This window comes from Ovis aries, chromosome 9, assembly GCF_016772045.2.
Source record: "Ovis aries strain OAR_USU_Benz2616 breed Rambouillet chromosome 9, ARS-UI_Ramb_v3.0, whole genome shotgun sequence".
Taxonomy (NCBI): Eukaryota; Metazoa; Chordata; class Mammalia; order Artiodactyla; family Bovidae; genus Ovis; species Ovis aries.
This window is the reverse complement of record NC_056062.1, coordinates 51,396,313-51,412,097: the sequence shown is the minus strand read 5'-3', so window position 1 is coordinate 51,412,097 and position 15,785 is coordinate 51,396,313. Positions and strand designations below refer to the sequence as shown.

The 15,785-nt window shown below is 37.3% G+C and overlaps 1 pseudogene; it reads left to right on the top strand.

Moving 5' to 3' along the window:
• Positions 1 to 2,301: 2,301 nt before the first annotated feature.
• LOC101117515 (nucleotide triphosphate diphosphatase NUDT15-like) lies at positions 2,302 to 12,950 on the top strand (annotated as a pseudogene).
• The last annotated feature ends 2,835 nt before the right edge of the window (positions 12,951 to 15,785 follow it).

Below are 15,785 nucleotides of genomic sequence, written 5' to 3'. Positions count from 1 at the left end.
TAAAAGGATGTAATGGAAGTATGTTTTCTACACTTTATTCAAAGCGGCAAAACATCAACATAGGTAAAGGGTATTAACACATCCTTAAACAATGGACAATAAAACAGCTGCCAAAATATAATCAAGCTTCAGATTAAACAAAGCTCTATGCTCCCTGTTTCAACAATGATTGTAACTGAACTACATAAATCATTAAACTAAAAGTCACTGTTATCATGACATGTTCCTCAATCTACCTCTAGAACTCCTTGAAAATCATTTAAAATGGGTTTTCGAGGGTGAAGACCAATCATTGAGATTAATATATGCAAGTCAGGTACGTCAGGGTGCTGAAAATAAGCAAAATTCTTATGTAAAAGTGTCATACAGTCATAAAGCCATGGTAACGAGGTTCAAGTTTTAAGTGTGCTAAAATAAAATAAATAGAACTGTAAGTGGCAACTGGCTTATAAAAAAACAGTAACTATAACAGAATTACACAGAAATAAAACATGACTTTTTTGTACACATACACATACTCTAAAAATAATCTAAATTATTGAAATTCTCAGGCAATATCACATATGTATAAGAAATTGTCAAAGACATAAGTTTTGAATAGAAAGTACTTTATAGATAACAATAACTGAAAATAATGATGCTATTTTTAACAGCAGTCATTTTAGCTGGTCTTTTCCTGGAATGAATTACTACATAATTTTCAGTACATTCCTCCCAGCATTCTTTATTTCTACTCAAATATTTTTATTCTGAAATATAATTTTCTTATATCTTAATGTTTTAATTTCTCAGACAACAAGCCCACAAAATACCATGATCATTTTGTGACCTACAGACAGAAAATGCAGGACTTAGAATTTTAACTTTTCATTATCAGTGATCCCTGACTGATCTTACATAAACACCTTGAGCTAAAAATATCTGTTTACATACATGTAAACATGAAGTAAAAGGAAATTCTAAAGGCATGCTCAGATCCAATTGTGGTCAATTGCCTGTATGCCTGTCTTGAAAGTAAATTTACTCCAATTTCTTTGTATACAGAACTACAGCTATAGCATTCCAGAGTTATAATATAGATTTTATACCACCCATGGTTTGCCTCTATAATTAACTAGTATCACAATGCTGTGAGTTTTCTGGAAGAGGGAGGACCTCTAGTATAATCTTTCCCATGTTTAATTTTGTAGATATATTTCTATATTTATATATTTTTCAAGTATTCCAATCTCTGGAATTCAGTAACATCTGATAAGGACATAGAAAAATTACAAATACTTCTCAGTGCTTTTCTTCCCATATTTTATTGAATAAGCAGGGCCATGTGGTTCACTGGTACTCATTCTCAGGAAACCTGCATTTTAGGCATCTTTAGGTCCGCCAGTATTTAAATGGTCTTGGGCATTCAAAAAAAGAATTATCAAGTGCCTCAGTGACAGACAACAGGAATACTAACTAAAGATGAAACCTCAAGTTGCTTATGGATAGGTAAGCAAAGTAATTATTTTAAAGTTGGTAAGTACCAGATAAGTCAATTACAGGTTCTCTAAGTATCTCAAAGTTTAATTATGGAAGGCTTCCCAACTGGTCATGAAAAGGCAAACCATGCATCTTAGATTGAGCTGCTTGCAAACAGACAGACATTGAGGATTTCATGAGAAGATGTATTGGTGAGTACTGCCAAAGAGAAAAATCTGGAAAGGAGCACTAGTGTATCCACTAGAGTGTGTGTGCGTGTGTGTGTGCTTGTGTATTCAAAGAGCTAAAGGAGAACAAACTAAGAACATGGCAAGCAAAAAGAATGCAGCGCCCAGAGAAGAGAGACAGAAAGGGAGGAGAGAGAAATAAGTGTATCAGTGTGGTGGGATTTTGCAAGTGTATCAGTGTGGTGGGAACACCAAATATGGTAAGAAACAGGCCATGAATTTAAGGGTAAGAGTGGCCACGTCCTGAAAAGCCATACATGCAATGGAAAGAGCTTTAGAATTTATCCCAAGGAAATAGGCAGGAAAATGGCAGGCTTTAAGCAGGTGTTAATGACATGTTCCAATTTGTATACAGTATTGACAACAGACTGTATATAAGGGGACAGACTCAAGGCAGAATGAGGAAGAGGTTATAATAGTTTACGAGGAAAATATGATGTCCTGAACTAAAGGTATTGATACAGAGAATGGGATCAGTGGAAATACTTGCAAGGTAGGAAGGAAAAACAAGATTTGGTGATGGACTGAACATGGGACTGGAAAAGGAAGGCCAATGGTGATTTCTTAGTTTTTGACTTTGATAACTGGATTAATGATGTTGCCTTTGACAGAGATGAGCATCCAGAGGGAAAAAGTTCCAGAATATGCAGATGAAGATGTTTTCAATGAAAAGTGGTATATGTGAATCTCTGGGCTAAGGAGAGTGATTTGGGTGGCAAGCATATATAAAAGAACTGTACAAAAAAGATCTTCATGACCATGATCATCATGATGGTGTGATCACTCACCTAGAGTCAGAGATGCTGGAATGTGAAGCCAAGCGGGCCTTAGGAAGCATCACTACGAACAAAGCTCATGGGTGATGGAATTCCAGTTGAGCTGTTTCAAATCCTGAAAGATGATGCTGTGGAAGTGCTGCACTCAATATGCCAGCAAATTTGGAAAACTCAACAGTGGCCTCGGACTGGAAAAGGTCAGTTTTTCATTCCAATTCCAAAGAAAAGCAATGCCAAAGAATGCTCAAACTACCACACAATTGCACTCATCTCACATGATAGTAAAGTAAAGCTCAAAAGTCTCCAAGCCAGGCTTCAGCAATACATGAACCGTGAACTTCCAGATGTTTAAGCTGGATTTAGAAAAGGAACCAGAGATCAAATTGCCAACATCCCCTGGATCATGGAAAAAGCAATAGAGTTCCAGAAAAACATCTACTTCTGCTTTATTAACTATGCCAAAGCCTTTGACTGTGTGAATCACAATAAACTGTGGAAAATTCTCATGAGATAGGAATAGCAGACCACCTGACTAGCCTCTTGAGAAACCTGTATGCAAGTCAGGAAGCAACAGTTAGAACTGGACATGGAACAACAGACTGGTTCCAAATAGGAAAAGGAGTACGTCAAGGCTGTATATTGTCACCCTGCTTATTTAACTTACATGCAGAGTACATCATGAGAAACACTGGGCCGGATGAGCCGCAAGCTGGAATCAAGATTGCTGGGAGAAATATCAATAACTGCAGATATGTAGATATAGATGACACCACCCTATGGCAAAAAGAGAAGAAAAACTAAAGAGCCTCTTGGTGAAAGTGAAAGAGGAGAATGAAAAAGTTGACTTAAACCTCAACATTCAGAAAACTAAGATCATGGCATCTGGCCCCATCAGTTCAGTTCAGTTCAGTCACTCAGTCGTGTCTGACTCTTTGCGACCCCATGAATCGCAGCACGCCAGGCCTCCCTGTCCATCAACAACTCCCGGAGTCCATTCAGACTCACTTCCATCGAGTCAGTGATGCCATCCAGCCATCTCATCCTCTGTCGTCCCCTTCTCCTCCTGCCCCCAATCCCTCCCAGCATCAGAATATTTTCCAATGAGTCAACTCTTCGCATGAGGTGGCCAAAGTACTGGAGTTTCAGCTTTAGCATCATTCTCTCCAAAGAAATCCCAGGGCTGATCTCCTTCAGAATGGACTGGTTGGATCTCCTTGCAGTCCAAGGGACTCTCAAAAGTCTTCTCCAACATCACAGTTCAAAAGTATCAATTCTTTGGCGGTCTGCCTTCTTCACAGTCCAACTCTCACATCCATACATGACCACTGGAAAAACCACAGCTTTGACTAGATGGACCTTTGTTGGCAAAGTAATGTCTCTGCTTTTGAATATACTATCTAGGTTGATTATAACTTTTCTTCCAAGGAGTAAGCATCTTTTAATTTCATGGCTGCAGTCAACATCTGCAGTGATTTTGGAGCCCAAAAAAATAAAGTCTGACACTGTTTCCACTGTTTACCCATCTATTTCCCATGAAGTGATGGGACCGGATGATATGATCTTCGTTTTCTGAATGTTGAGCTTTAAGCCAAATTTTTCACTCTCCACTTTCATTTTCATCAAGAGGCTTTTTAGTTCCTCTTCACTTTCTGCCATAAGGGTGGTATCATCTGCATATCTGAGGTGATTGATATTTCTCCCAGCAATCTTGATTCCAGCTTGTGTTTCTTCCAGTCCAGCGTTTCTCATGATGTACTCTGCATAGAAGTTAAATAAGCAGGGTGACAATATACAGCCTTGACATACTCCTTTTCCTATTTGGAACCAGTCTGCTGTTCCATGTCCAGTTCTAACTGTTGCTTCCTGACCTGCATATAGGTTTCTCAAGAGGCAGGTCAGGTGGTCTGTATTCCCATCTCTTTCAGAATTTTCCACAGTTTATAATGATCCACACAGTCAAAGGCTTTGGCATAAATAGCCTCTTCTTTGGCATAAAAGCAGAAATAGAACTCTCTTGCTTTTTCCATGATCCAGCGGATGTTGGCAATTCAATCTCTGGTTCCTCTTCCTTTTCTAAAACCAGCTTGAACATCAGGAAGTTCACGGTTCATGTATTGCTGAAGCCTGGCTTAGAGAATTTTCAGCATTACTTTACTATCATGTGAGATGAGTGCAATTGTGCGGTAGTTTGAGCATTCTCTGGCATTGCCTTTCTTTGGAATTGGAATGAAAACTGACCTTTGCCAGTCCTGTGGCCACTGCTGAGTTTTCCAAATTTGCTGGCATATTGAGTTCAGTACTTTCTCAGCATCATCTTTCAGGATTTGAAATAGCTCTACTGGAATTCCATCACCTCCCCTAGCTTTGTTCGTAGTGATGCTTCCTAAGGCCCACTTGACTTCACATTACAGGATGTCTGGCTCTAGATGAGTGATCACACCATCATGATTATCTGGGTCGTGAAGATCTTTTTTGTAAAGTTTCTGTGTATTCTTGCCACCTCTTCTTAATATCTTCTGCTTCTGTTAGGTCCGTACCATTTCTGTCCTTTATCAAGCCCATCTTTGCATGAAATGTTCCCTTGGTATCTCTAATTTTCTTGAAGAGATCTCTAGTCTTTCCCATTCTGTTCTTTTCCTCTATTTCTTTGCATTGATCACTGAGGAAGGCTTTCTTATCTCTTATTGATATTCTCTGGAACTCTGCATTCAGATGCTTATATCTTTCCTTTTCTCCTTTGTTTTTCACCTCTCTTCTTTTCACAGCTATTTGTAAGGCCTCCCCAGACAGCCATTTTGCTTTTTTGCATTTCTTTTCCATGGGGATGGTCTTGATCCCTGTCTCCTGTACAATGTCACGAACCTCCGTCCATAGTTCATCAGGCACTCTATCTATCAGATAGAGTGGTCCCATCACTTCAAGGCAAAAGATAGGGCAACGGTGGAAACAATGAGAGACTTTATTTTGGGGGGCTCCAAAATCACTGCAGATGGTGACTGCAGCCATGAAATTAAAAGACGCTTACTCCTTAGAAGGAAGCTTATGACCAACCTAGACAGCATATTAAAAAGCAGAGAAATTACTTTGCCAGCAAAGGTCCGTCTAGTCAAGGCTATGGTTTTTCCAGGGGTCATGTACAGATGTGAGAGTTGGACTGTGAAGAAAGCTGACCTGCAAAGAATTGACGGTTTTGAACTGTGGTGTTTGAGAAGACTCTTGAGAGTCCCTTGGACTGCAAGGAGTTCCAACCAGTCCATCCTAAAGGAGATCAGTCCTGGGTGTTCACTGGAAGGACTGATGTTGAAGGTGAAACTCCAATACTTTGTATACCTGATGCAAAGAGCTGACTCATTGGAAAAGACTCTGATGCTGGGAAAGATTGAGGGCAGGAGGAGAAGTGAATGTCAGAGGATGAGATGGTTGGTTGGCATCACTGACTCAATGGACATGATTTTGGGTAAACTCTGGGAGTTGATGACGGACAGGGAAGCTGGGCATGCTGCTGTCCTTTGGGTCACAAAGAGTCAGACATGACTGAGCGACTGGACTGAACTGAACTGAATTGTCTGCCATTCCTAAAAGGATTTTCTTGCAGGGATTTAAGCAAGATATTTTTTCCCATCTCTTCCTAGCTCTCTCATTTCAGTTTTACAACCCACTGCATCTACATTTTCAGATTATTAGACAATAATCCTTTCTGCTGCTGCTACTGCTAAGTCATTTCAGTCTGTGAAAAGTCGACTCTGTGCAACCCCATAGATGGCAGCCCACCAGGCTCCCCTGTCCCTGGAATTCTCCAGGCAAGAACACTGGAGTGGGTTGCCATTTCCTTCTCTAATGCATGAAAGTAAAAATTGAAAGTGAAGTCGCTCAGTCGTGTCTGACTCTTAGCGACCCCATGGACTGCAGCCTACCAGGCTCCTCTGTCCATGGGATTTTCCAGGCAAGAGTACTAGAGTGGAGTGCCATTGCCTTCTTCTAATAATCCTTTCTATGAAGGTGCAATTCACATCTTTTTGCATCCATAAATATTATTCCTTTTATTTGTGTTCTGACTTTTTCTTTGGCCACAATGAGAATCCTTCAAAGTTCAACCCCCAAGCATCCTTTCCCTAAGAGAGCAATCCCTTGACCCACAACTTATTTTATGTTAAATTCTGAACCCCTTCTCTTAATATCTATAATGCTCTATATAATCCTCAATATTAACACCTCATAGACTTTACTGCCATATGTATATATGTATGTTTTTATGTGTGTCTCTCCTGGTAAAATATCAGCTCCTCAAAGGTAGGGACAATGTCTAACCCATGTTTGTAGCTTTCACGCAGTTCCTGGAACGGGATAAGTCTTTGAAGGATACATGATGAACTGAGTTGGATAATGTCAATGCAGTGCCACTTATGCCATCCCACCTGCACCATTACAAATTGTCTCTTGATCTAAATTTTTACCTTTGGCTCTTGTAACCAATGATTGGGTACAGGAGGAAAAATTTAAAAAGGGTAATAACTAATTCAAATTTAGTTATATCTTCTGCTCTGGGCTTTATTTTCCTTTTAAAGTCCATTGTCATATGCTTGCTTTCTTAAGATGGAAGATTAATTTAAATGAATGATGCCAGGATAGCTGTTCTCTCAACATCAGAAAGAGACTGAAATCTGGTAGTTGTGCCAAGGACTTGGAGTGAGAAGGCCTGTTCACTATTTCTAGCTTTGACTTCAGCTTCCTCAATGTCCTTGAATAGTTTCCTTAACCTCTCCACTTGCTTGCATTTCCTGTACTATAAAAGGTGCCTATGAGTCGTCCAAACAAGACTCATGGGGATCCTTATTGGAAAGGCAGTACAGAAGTATCCTTATTCACATCTCTTTGAGAGGGAGGAACCTGGATAACAGCAAAAAGTAAGGCACCCTCCCAAGAGATTAAAATCAAGAAGCAGACAAAACTTGAAATCAAGTTGGGTGATGGACTGTAAAGCCTATTCTGTTTTTTTAATACTGTGGATGAATTTACTGCCACAAACCAATGTAGATCAGTTCAAAACAAGTAGACTTTATTTTGCAGTGATTTAGGCAGGTCAGCCTGTGCGGCCACCCTACAAGCTAACAAACTATGTTTTTGTACAGCAGCATGTATCCTACTTTTATGTTTATACAGTCATGTACAGTAAACTTGCTTAAAAATTATTTTCCCTAAAAATGACAACTTGTTGAAATTACTCCTCTTTAATTATACGCTTTTAGCTGCACAACTGAATGCATAAAATCTACTTGACAAGATATAGAGAAAGAGCAAGACCAAAATGATAAGAATTTCTAACAGGAACATTTAGGAAATTTCTTAAAAGTTATTTTAATGACATAAGTGTTAAAATCTAAGAAAGTATCCCATATGACTTCTTACATAAACATTATAAACTGTATTTGTGCAATTTTGAAGGTTTGCTGTTGCTATCAAAGAAGAAAACAAGAGTTCTCAGGAGAAGCCACAGTTTGTCAGAAATTATAAAGACTGTCATAGAAAGCCTAAATCATGCATTTTCTACACTCTGATTCAGGTACAAGTTCAGAGTACCTTTTAACATCATAGCAAAGTGACATAAGAGATAAATACTTGCATATTGCTTATAAATACACTGCAGATTAAGAGAAGCTAGTCATGTCAGGTAGTCTTTTTTAAAAATGTTGTTAATAAAGGGTGGTTTATTGTTGTTGTTTTTAAGATAGAAAAGACTGTCTTAACTTCAGTCAGAAATTTGAATCCAACTCTTCATCTATACATTCAGGCTCTCTCTTTAGCCCAGTGTCTTTCTATACACTGTTGCCAGAGTTAACTTTTGAAACTACAAATGATAAAATCCACTTGGTGATGAAACAGCTTTGATAGTTATTCATAGTTTGAAGAAAACTATACATTTAGTTTAATAACTGAATCTTTTCAATCTCTTGTAACCTGCTCCTAATCTGACACCCTTGGTTCATCTTTCAAGAAAGAAAGAAAGAAAGAAAGTGAAGTCTCTCAGTCATGTCCCACTCTTTGCAACCTTGTGGACTGTAGCCTACCAGGCTTCTCCATCCATGAGATTCTCCAGGCAAGAATACTGGAGTGGGTTACCATTTTCTTCTCCATTATCTTCCAAGGAAGTCCTTTTCTTTACCAGTGAACATTTTTTTTTTTTACCACTGTGATCTTATTTCAAGATCCAAATCAAAGCCGTTATTTCCATCCTCCTAGGTGTTTCCTTTCTCCAATGGCACATTGTTTACTTCCTATTACAGTTTAATTCCTATTACTTATCATCGTATCTTTATGAGAAATACTCCTAAAGTCTTGTGAGTATAATGTTTACAACACATAATTCTTATAATTCATTTGAAAGTAATAATTCAATGTACTTAGAGAAGATTATGCCTGAAAAATCCAATATTTTAAATTGCTGACATAAGACTCCACGTTGGGATATAGTACTTAATTCACTCACTGATTCAGTTACTCCTTACTGAGCAATGACTGAATTTGTGCTTGGTCTCTCTGACATGTCTGACTCTTTGTGACTCCATGGACTATAGCCTGCCAGACTCCTCTGTCCATGAGATTTCCCAGGCCAAGAGTACTGGAGTGGGTTGCCATTTCCTCCTTTAGGAGATCTTCCCAACCCAGGGATCAAACCCTTGTCTTCCGATCTCTTGCACCACAGGCTGATTCTTTACCACTGAGCAATCAGGAAAGCCCAATGATTGGATAGTTAGGAGTTTTAAGACAAACTTCTTCATAACATGATAGCTACAAAATCAAAGATAGCTAGAGATAATGAAATTAAATTGTCCCACAATAGCAAAATTTTTTTAAATGAGAATACTCATTTCTGATGAGACTGATGTGGTTAAACAAATATTCTCATGCACTATCTTGAGAGAATAAATTAATATAATATTTTTGGAATTACATTTTGTTACATTACTAAAAGCCTTAAAATATCAATTTATTTTGGTGTGATAATCCTACGCAAACTAATTCATAGTTAGGTAATCATCTGAACAGAATTTTAAAATTTATGCCACAAAATATGCTGATGTACAAACACATATCCTAAAACTTTGGGAATAAATTAAATGCCCCATAATAGGAAAAAAATATTATACAGCTTTAAATATTATACAGCAAATTATTTCCTCTCCCATTTTAGCAATGAGGATACAGAGACTTATTCTAATTTCAGTGAATACTTACTGAGCATTCTTATGTGGCAGAATGTTCATGGTATTCTGGTACAGCATTTAACCAAAAAGATGAAAATCTGTGTCCTCAAGTAAATCATTTCATCATGAGAAAAGACTGACAGTACACAGATAAAAGTATGTACACTATGCCATGCATTTTATTAGGCAATTTCATACTCTATTTTACATATACTCAGAACAACACCGGAAAGTATAAACTGAGGCTTAGAGAGGATAAATAATTTGTTCCAGATCACACAGCCAAGAGGTAGCAGGGCTAGCCTTCAAACCTCCATTTATCTAATTCTAAAGCCAACAATTTTTTTACCAGTCAGATGTGTGAATTTTAAGGCATTTTTCAGTTCTAGCCTTGGTAAACCTCACCTTGGAATATGAATCCAATCCAAGGTTGCTATGGGACTGATTGTTTTAATTAATGATTTTTGGAGAACTGATCGGAAAGGTTGTTCATTTTATCATTTTAATTATGTTTTTCAAGGTGTAAACTTAACCTTAAGGCCCTTAGCCTGGGGATAGATATGCCAGCCATTGGAAAGGTGGCCTTGGAATTAAATAAAACAGTTCTCTAGTATGGCTGTAGAGTTGCAACTTAATGAGAACGTTTATATAAGCTTTTGGAGTGAACTCAGTGCTCACTGGAAATCTACTGTATTCAGTTTTTGCTTTTAATACACACTAATAACTCACAGTCCCCCTAGGAGAGCTTGAGAATTTGGCATAAAATAAATCATATGGAATTAGTGTCTCTGGATTCATTCCTGATTGTCACAGTTAACAAATTATTGATCTTAAGAATTGTTTATCAAAGGCAAAGTTGGCAGAAAAGTGTAGAAATATGCCATCATTCAAAATTTAATGATGTAAACAGCTAGATTTACTCCAGTCTCACTAGGCTAACTTGCCAGTTTATGACCTGCGCCAATCATAATAAGCAAAGCTGACCTCATGCCAAGATGTTAGAGAATAAAGTCAAGTCTATTACAAGGTTTACATTCTATAATTTTGTATTAGGTTGCTCTACTCTTTCCCCATGTAAACAAATGAATTTTTTCACATATGAAGTATATTAAATTCAAAGACTGAATTAGATATGCACTCGGCTCAGACGTACAACTGTTTATGTTCTGAGTATAACCAGTTAAAGCCTTGAGTGCTCTTTTGAAAGGTGACGATTAAGTTTTTTTCGAAAAATGTCACTGAGAACAATATAGTTTAATATTTTGGCATTACTTTTTCAAAAGTACACAGGAGAAATTCTCACTTCCAATTTACTAATCTGATTACAGACACATATAAAGAAAAGAACTCATCACTAATAACTGTCCTTTGTTGTTGTTCAGTTGCTAAGTCATATCTGACTCTTTGCAACCTTTATTAGCTTTATTAACTGTGCTTTATTAACTTTCAAATTTTGGTAGAAGTCATCCTATAAGAAAAGCATTATAACTCAGAAGTATCAAGAGAGGATATTAGCTTCTTTAAATTCTGTTTTTCCTAGTAATAATTTTAATATCCTCATTTACAATGCCGTACTAATGATCAAAATATTTATTTCTATAATGAAAGACAGCCTTTCCCAGAATAAATTAAATGCCTAAGAAACAATGCCTAGGTACACTTAAGGCTGCTTGTTGAATACAGAATGCCAGCAAATGAGACTGAAAGCACTTGAGGAGTGTTTTATCCCTTTAGGGTAAAAGCTTATAGAATGACCTTTGATCCACAGTACAGTAGTACAGCAGTTTGATTTTAAGAATTCTTATGTCTTCAAGGTAGGGCTTCATGTCATCATACTGTGGTGAGTGAAGACTGACAAGTTTTAACATGCAGTATTTTAATCAGGAATCAATAGTTTCAAAATGGGTAAAATACTTCTTTCTCTACTTTTATTATATCTACATATTTCCTTTCCAAAACAAGTTGGCAAGAGTTGAAATTTTTTCATCATCTGTTCCAAAAAGAAACAAGTTATATGTGGTTACTGACCTCAGCTCAAATTTCAAAATGCAGTGCAAAGGCTAATGTTTAATTATTAGTATCAGAATAGCTCCTAAACTCAACCAAGAAAAGTTGTGTATTTCTTAGTTTCACTCATGTGACCAGAAAATATTTACAACTTGATTCATTTCAACTCAGTTCAACAAATATTTACTGAACAACAAGGACATGCCAACCATTGTGCTAGCCACTGGAGTGTGAAAGCACAAAGATGAATCTATTAGCTCAGCCATTAAAATATGACTAGCAGTGGGAACGAATTTAAGATTAAAAACAGCTTAGGTTTCTCTGTGATGTCTTATTATCATAAGAAAAATAGGTCTCCTAGAATTTTTTGTTTTAAAATGTATGAGAGAAAAAAATTTTAAATAAATCTTCCAAATGGAATGATTAATCATGCATTTAGAAACTGTTCATTTTGTCCAAATAAGCCAAAAGTAGAGAATAAAAATGAAAAACAGAGTGGGAAAATATTCATGGTACTAAGCTATTATTGTCACTCAAACTGGAATATAAAATTTCAAAATTTTATTTTAGGTTAAAAACCACACATAAATATTAAACAAATATTATGCCTATAATTTGAACGACATTTTTCTAAATATTCTACAAATAAAATAAGTTCTATATGTTAGCAAACTGAATACAAATTTTTTTCAGTGTGAATATTTGGGGGGTTATATGGAACACTAAAAATACTGGTGAAGGCTTGATGACGGGCATGTGGAGCCACGGAGGCAGTGCCCGGGAGTCGGAGTAGGAGCAATGGTGACCAGCTGCAGGCATCCTCGCTGTGTCCTCCTGGGGCGGAGGAAAGGGTCTTTTGAAGCCAGCAGTTTCCAACTTCCTGGGGGCCACTTGGAGTTCAGTGAAAGCTGGGAAGAATGTGCTTAAAGGGAAACCTGGGGAGAAGGAGCTCTTCACCTGAAAAATGTTCACTTTGTCTCAGTTGTGAATTCTTTTGTTGAGAAAGAGAATTACCATTTATCACTATTTTAATGAAAGGATAGGTGGACCCGACTCATGATTTAGAACCAAAGAATGCAGAGCCTGAAAAGAATGAAAGTTGGGAGTAGATTCCTTGGAAAGAATTTCCTCCCCTGGACCAGGTTTTCTGGGCACTATGTTGTTTAAAGGAACAAGGCTATGATCCTTTTAAAGAAGATTTGGATCATCTGGTAAGATATTAAGGAAGTCACCTAGAGGTGAACAAGGAGACTCACTGAGTTGTTTGTTGTTTTTTTTTTTTTTTAATGAATTGGCCAAAAAATTCACTTGATTTTTTTGTATGATGACTGTAGTAGTGCTTAGTCTCTACCTTCATTGGAAACGATTCTGTAAGATTATAGTGTGACACCTGTCATAGCAACATGCATTTTTTAAATGAAACTTATCAAAATTGGTGAATTTGGGGGTAGCCATTGACTCAGAGGGGAAAGTGTCTGCCTGCAATGCAGGAGACCTGAGTTCAATCCCTGGGCTGGGAAGATCCCCTGAAGAAGGAAATGGCAACCCACTCCCGTATTCTTGCCTGGAGAATCCCATGGATGGAGGAGCGTGGTGGGCTACAGTCCACTGGGTCACAAAGAGTGGGACACAACTGAGCTGCTTCACTTTCACTTTCTTTATTTTAATATTGAAAATGGAAGAAAAAAGCAACAATTTTGGCATATTATGCTTGATTATGTCAAGAAAGGTAAAAACACAACTGACACACACACACAGAAGTTGTGTGCAGAGTATGGAGAAAGTGCTGTGACTGAGCAAACGTGTCCAAAGTGGTTTGCACGTGTCAAAAGTCTCATGCTGGAGATTTCTCTGTGTATTATGCTCCACAGTCAGGTAGACCACTTGAAGTGGACAGCAATCAAATTGAGACATTAACTGAGAGCAATCAACATCATACCACGTGAGAGACAGCCGACATACTCAAAATATCCAAATCAAGTGTTGAAAATCATTTGCATCAGCATGGTTATGTTAATCACTTTGATATTTGGGTTCGACTTAAGTTAAAGCCAAAAGAACCTTCTTGATCTTATTTCTACATATGATTCTCTACTGAAATGTAATGAAAGTGTTCCATTTTTTAAATAAATTGTGAAAGGCAATGAGAAATGGATGCTGTTCAATTACGTGGAATGGAAGAGATCATGGGACAAGCGAAATGAACCACCGTCAGCCACACCAAAGGCTGGTCTTCATCCAAAGAAGGTGATGTTGTGTATATGGTGGGATTGGATGGGAGTCCTCTATAATGAGCTCCTTCCAGAAAACCAAACAATCAGTTCCAAGAAGTACTGCTCCCAGTTAGACCAACTGAAAGCAGCACTCAATGAAAAGAGTCCAGAATCAGTGGACAGAAAATCCATAATCTTTCATCAGGATAACGCAAGACCACATGTTTCTTTGATGACCAGACAAAAATCATTACAGCTTGGCTGGGAAGTTCTGATTCCTCCACCATATTCCCCAGACATTGAACCTTCAAATTTCCATTTATTTTGATCTTTACAAAATTCTCTCAATGGAAAAAAAATTCAGTTCTCTGGAAGACTGCAAAAGGTACCTGGAACAGTTCTTTTCTCAAAAAGATAAAAAGTTTTGGGAAGATGCAATTATGAAGTTGCCTGAAAAATGGCAGAAGGCAGTGGAACAAAATGGTGAATACATTGTTCAGTTCTTGGTGAAAGTGAAAAATGTGTCTTTTATTTTTACTTAAAAACCAAAAGAACTTTTGAGCCAAACCAATACATAAAAGGCAAATAAGGTCCTGTTAAAGAATGAAAAATATCTATATTTCAAAACAACTCCATTTTATCTGAAAAGTCCCACATGATGGCCAGTTTGTTTGAAGTCTCAATATACCCAACACCTTTTCATTCAGTATTTGCAAAAATTTTTCAGACTGTGTCATGAATTGTGTCTCAGATTCATAAAATGTGATAATTGGTGATGTTATAAATGGTAATTCTGCTTTCTGTATTTCTCCATGGTATTGATTGTGCTGTCAGTGAGTGTGGAGGAGAGTGCAATAGAATTTGTCTTAGTGTTTCAGTTCTGGTAGAGATCCTAATTCAAGTGCTAACACAGTATTCCATAGAATTTATCACATTTGCTGGTTTTCCTCTTCTATTTTATTTAAAACAATTTGTTGTTGTTGTTGTTAATATATTTTGACAGTTCCTGCAACTACAGCAGGCAGGACAGGTCATTAGGGTGTATTTCTGATTGGGAACCTAAACCTAGGGGAGTGAGATAAACCATCCAGGATCTGTATCCCATTGTTAACAGGCCTTACCATTTTGGATCTCAGTTGATCTCTCTGGAGATTCAACTTCCTTATATGTAAATGTGATTAGACTAGAGCAGCAGTTCTCAGTATAGCCTGGAGAAGTCCTCAAGACCCTTTCTAGGATCTTCAGGGTCAAAGTCAGTTTTGTCACACAAAGACGTTGTTTGCCTTTTTCATCCTCATTCTTTGCTGAGTGTACAGAGGAGTTTTCCAGAGACTGCATGTTGTAGGTTACTCTAGTAGAATGACTGCAAAGCAGATATGAAAATCTAGCTCTCTTCTAGTAAGCTAGATGTGGAAGAAATTGATAAAAATGTAAAACAATGCCATGCTTCTCACTTTTTTTTAAAGGAAAACATCTATATTTTTTATAAAAACTATGTTAACATATAAGTTTTGTGTCATGGGTTTTTGTTATTTGTAAATAAATTAATAAAAGAATTCTTAAAATTTAAAAGAAAACATATAAAATAGATACTGGTGTAAGTTATGGGTCACATTTGCATTAAGTTCAGCATACCATTTTCTGGGTCCCCTCAGGTCTTTCCATAAGCCTTCTAAGGATTACAAACCCTGCTTCAGACATTAACTATCATATTCACCTCAACATTGATTATGACACTTGATAGCTGCTGTCATACTTTTTCAATATGTTTCAATATTGATGTCTTATTCATCAATTTCATTAGTAGGGTGTTCTTTGTTTCTTATGGTCCAGCCTAATGTCACTTACTTGCCTTAGAAATACTTGTTGTCTCACTCCAAT